Below are 5,013 nucleotides of genomic sequence, written 5' to 3' on the forward strand. Positions count from 1 at the left end.
ATATGATTTTATCATTTAGTGATTTATTGGGAGTTGATGGGTGATCATCGACTTTAATTAGTTTGGAGTTGATGGGTGATCATCGACTATCGACTTTAATTAGTTTGGAGTTGATGGGTGATCATTGACTTTAGTGTGAGTTGTTTGACTTCTTCATTGATTTTCCTTTTCATTCTAATGGTTGATTTTAAATGTAATCTCCAGAACTAAACTATATGCAGGGATTATCGGTTTTCATTAGAATGATTTGATTTGTCACGGTTGTGACATGTGTATTCCCTAAAAAGAAAAGGATTTTGTTGTTGGAAATGATCACTTGTTGGTTTATTGTTCACGAGTCGAAAAGATGTTATTTTTGTGGTTATTTAGGTTTACTCATACGAGCTTCAAAAGCTTACCGGGTTTGTTATTTCAACCCGGTGCACTATTCCATGGTGTAGGGTTTATTGTGCAGGTTAGAATATCGAGTGATCGTCATCGGAGCTGAGGTTTGGTTGCGGTTGTAGCTTGGACGTAGAGGTGTTCGTTATTTTTATTCTTCCGCTGTGTAGTGAGTGTGTTTACTTATTGAATTGTCATTTAGTTTAATTTGTAAACTCTTGTACATTAATATGTGACTCTAAAGAACAAGTCCGTATTGATGTTGGTGAGCTTGGTTGGTTTTATCGCTTAATTTAATTGAAGAATTTTCAAAGTGTTTTCTTTTAATTGTTGAGTTTTCGCGTTTTGGATTTGAATTTTTTTTATTCGAAATTCGGGGCGTGACACTCTTCCAATTTGAATCTCGATCGTTCAATCTCACAGTTTTGGTGGGGTTTTGTAGCTATGAGTGTAAACTTTGCTTGACCTTGTACAACAATGAGGGTAACTACTTGGCCCATACACAGGGAAAGCGTCACCAGACCAATCTCGCTAAGCGGGCGGCGCGTGAGGCCAAGGACGCTCCTGCTCAGCCCCAGCCCCACAAGTGCAAAGTCTCCGTTCGCAAAACAGGTCCGTATGAGAGAGAGAGAGAGAGATCAACTCCAAAACTCCACAAAAGGAGTTACATAAGCAACTGCAAGACTTGCAGAGGCTGCAAATTGGAGATCAAACTGATCATCAGTACCGAAGAAAGAGCAATGACAACCTCATCGGAGCAGGAGGAGGAGGCTACGGTGCCGCCGCCGGTGATTACTACATGCAGAAGATGTCGGAAAGCTTCCTCCGGTGACGATGCCTCAGCAGATTTTGGCTTCGGCAGTTTACTGGCTGGAGAAGCATGTAGCGACCGTCGGATTCCCGGGGATGGTGACGGGAGCACCTGAGCATCTACCGCCACAGCCGCCGAAGTACATGGTGACGTATGTCGAAACGGCGTCATATGATAGCGTAACGGGTATTGAAAATTGTGGAGGAGGTGTTGGGGCAGAAGCGCCAGCGAGAGGAATGAGGGTTGTGATGGTGGTGGTGGGTGGTAGTTCATAATGGTTAAGGGAAGAGAGAGACAGAGAGAGAGCACCGGAAGAAGAGGTAAATATATATTATAAAACATTGAAGAACATTTAATATTAAGAGAACAATGTTTGTTAGCCAAAATTGAATTTTTTGACATAAATAACCCTATAATATTATAAAACATTGAAGAACATTTAATCTGTTGGGGTACAAATGTAAAACACAAAATAGAAGAAAAAATAGAAAACTAAAATAAAATAAAAAAAAACCACTCAAAGAACTCTTGCCTCCAACACCACCACATCCAAGCAATTTCACCCACGTTCGGTAACCGTTCAGGAACCGCTGGGTACCAACACCATCCCATTTTCATTAAATCAACCATAAATAACTCTTTGCTCAAATTTACAACGACTCCAACTGCATAGCTTCTTATCTTAATGAATTTTCCTTTAATTTTCTAGATATCTAGCTAATTCGTTGTTGATTTTGTTGAAATTGAGAAGGCTTTTTAATGTGCAATAGGTTCTACAGGAGAGGGAATTGAGAATATATGCCCATTGTTTTTGTTCGCATCTGCATCTGCATCTGCAAAGCTTGCTTCCCAGGTTTTTGTGCAGTGTGTTTTCTCTGAGGGAGCTCTGGAAGAAGAGGTATATATATATATATATATATATAATGAATTAAATATGAAAGGATGAAATTATCTTTCAATATATGCAAGGTTCTAAAAAACGCTAGGCGCTAGTCGGGCGGAAGGCCGGGGACTAGGCGGTTTTTTTTTCTCATTTTTATTTTTATTTTTATTTTTATAACATATAATTATATAGATAAAAATATAAAATGTATTAGAAAGCTAAAATACTCAAAATATAGATAAAATGTTCAACAAGAAATAAAAAATGAGTTCTTAGAAAGCTGAAAAACAACCAAACTGCAAAACAGCAACAGTCAACCACATATTCAAACTCACTGCCATTAAGTAACCAAAACTGCAATTCAAACAATCAAACCCAAACTGCAATTCAGAGTCAAAAGACTCGAAACACAAACCCAAACTACAAAACTCAGCCAAACTGCAAGTCAGCAATTTAGAGTCAAAACACATATACGAACTGCAATTCTTGAATCACAAACCCAGAAGCATCAAAACAACCAAACTCAATACATCAAAACTGCCTAATTCATGAATGACAAACCCAGAAGCATCAAGCATATTCATTATTCATTAAATCCAACACACCTAATCAACCAAACTCAATATATCTAATTCAAGGCAGTAACTTACCTAGTTCAATTTCTGAATCGCACCAAGAACTCGAAGGCAACCAGTTGAAGATTTGAAGGTGAGACTGACGAGCTCGATACTTCAAAATGAAAACCCAGAAATTCATGAAAGAGTGAGAAATCGTGGAGGGAATTAAAACCCACAACAAATCGATTCAAAAATCAAAACCAAGAAATTCAACTTACCCATAAATTGAAGACTTCTCAATCGGACGAAGGCGAGGCTGGAGCTGGAGCTAGAGAGGAGTCAGAGGACAGAGGAGTGCCAGAGGGGGCAAAACAGAGCCAGAGAGCGGCGACTTCGTCGTTTTAAACTTTGAACCCAAACTGCTATGGCGATGAGTCAACGGCGACTTGAAGAGAGGTGACGGCGACGAGTCGATGACTGAACTCACTGAAGACTTGAAGAAAGGCGATGACGATGGACTGATGGAGTGGCGATGGCGATGGCGACCGGCGGGAGAACCTGCTTCGATGGCTGCAGCAGTTTCACGATTTGGGAATTAACTTTCGGCGATTTCGTTTTAACCTCAGCCTTAAGCCCTTAACTAAAGAAAAAAAAAATCATTTTCAGAACGCCTAATCGGCGCCCAGCTAGAACCGCCCAGGTCCGCCTAGGACCGCCTAGGCGGTTGCAAGTCGGCCAGACGCCTAGCTCGATCGATTAGGCATGAATCGGAATGCTGGAGTGCCGCCTAGCGCCTAGGCGGCCGCCTAGGCCGATTTTTAGAACCCTGAATATATGTCACCTGTCAAACGCCGTTACTGAGTCAACGGCTCCAGATACTAAAGTCGGGTCGGGGTCTGAACTTCAAGTACTAAAGTAAATTTTTTTTTTTTTTTTTTTTGTGGTACTAAAGTTACTAATGTCAAAGGTCGGGAAATGTTTGCATTTTTTTTTCCCTAGCCTAAATTCCAATATTCTCGTAAATACTTCTCGCTCTCAAATCTCTCTCTTCGAGAGTTCTCTCTCAGATCTAGCTCTTTCTCAGGTAAGACATCGTTTCAATTTCCTCTCTTTTATTATTTCTTGTAGATCCCAATCTTGCTGATTCTAATACGATGTTTCGACCTGCTTCTATTCCAGGCTCCCTCAATTTGGAATTGAATCACAACGGGTCTCCCACCGCAAGCCATAACTCTTTGGATCCAACACTTTGAACTCGCAGTATCAGAGAAGAAATTCTGCGAACAAGTGCTGGGAGGCATAATGGAGGGCTTGGTGTCCAGATCTTTAGTTCAGTGGAAATGTATTGCTTTGCCATTCCCTTTTAGTTTTCTGTAAATCACTTTTGCTTCATTTTTTTTCCTGGGCTTATTCTTTACAATTGATATTCTTTCTCACGAAGTTGAATCATAAATTGGGTTTTTTGGAGCTGGTCTAATGGATCTAACAAGGAAATTATGGTACTAGTAGGGATTGATATTTATGAACCCATGTAGGAATTGATTGTCAGGCGACTTTGGAAGGCCAACTTGAGGGTTGCTTAGGCGATTTGGGTATTCCGGTACTGTTATTATTTTGCTGGAGAGCATGTACAATTTGGATATATTAGTTTTGCTTGTTTTGGTTTGGTAGAGTACTAAGTGTGTGTTGTCTGTTTCTAGTGGATATCCATAGAGTAGTACTGGGAGGCATAATGGACGGACTGGTGTGGCCAGAATGCTTTGTAAATCTCGCAGATAAAATCATGGCGGTATTCTTCAGATTCGCCGATACCCGGAGCAGCAAAGAGCCACAAAAACTTGAACAGACAGTCTGGGCTTCAAATTGAAGGAAACTCAGATGGCGGAGTGCCACCCCCACGAGATGAATTAATGTATGCTAGAAAAAAAGAAGAAGAGGACAGTCAATTGAAGAACTAAAATATAAATATGTGAAAATCTAAATAATTTAATAAAATTCAATAAAAAAATTTGTGCGGAGTTGTGATTTAAGTGGGAACACCAAATGCATTATGTTGGGTAAAAATTGCACAAAGTGAAATGTCACCCAACGTGGTAACAAAGAAAGCAAAGAAGCTTCAAAAAAGGTCTGAGAAGGTCAAAGTTAAACCCAAACCTGGGTTGCGCGCTCGAGTCCAGAAGAGCGCAAAACACTTTAATTGTTAATGAAGATTTTGTATTGGAACGCCCGTGGCATGGGAAACGATGACACACGACGGGCTTTAGCTAATATGGTACGTGCTCACAAAGCCTTAATTGTTTGCATTTCAGAACCTTTCATTTTGTTTAAATCTGTTCCTTTCTCCTTTTGGAGATCCTTGGGTCTCCAGCTCGTTACTACTA

At 40.2% G+C, this 5,013-nt stretch overlaps 2 long non-coding RNA genes across 2 annotated transcripts; one reads left to right on the forward strand and one right to left on the reverse strand.

Annotated features, from left to right (window-relative positions):
* Positions 1-1,644: 1,644 nt before the first annotated feature.
* On the reverse strand, positions 1,645-3,417 carry LOC133738074 (uncharacterized). Its single transcript, XR_009859953.1, has 3 exons — positions 2,911-3,417; positions 2,726-2,804; positions 1,645-2,078 (listed from the first exon to the last, which is right to left on the reverse strand). It is a non-coding gene; the product is annotated as an uncharacterized LOC133738074 (long non-coding RNA).
* Positions 3,418-3,578: 161 nt separating this feature from the next.
* Positions 3,579-4,707, forward strand: LOC133738079 (uncharacterized). Its single transcript, XR_009859960.1, has 4 exons — positions 3,579-3,716; positions 3,812-3,974; positions 4,168-4,232; positions 4,333-4,707. It is a non-coding gene; the product is annotated as an uncharacterized LOC133738079 (long non-coding RNA).
* Positions 4,708-5,013: the final 306 nt, after the last annotated feature.

The sequence above is a fragment of the Rosa rugosa genome, chromosome 1 (genome assembly GCF_958449725.1).
Source record: "Rosa rugosa chromosome 1, drRosRugo1.1, whole genome shotgun sequence".
NCBI classification, from domain to species: Eukaryota; Viridiplantae; Streptophyta; class Magnoliopsida; order Rosales; family Rosaceae; genus Rosa; species Rosa rugosa.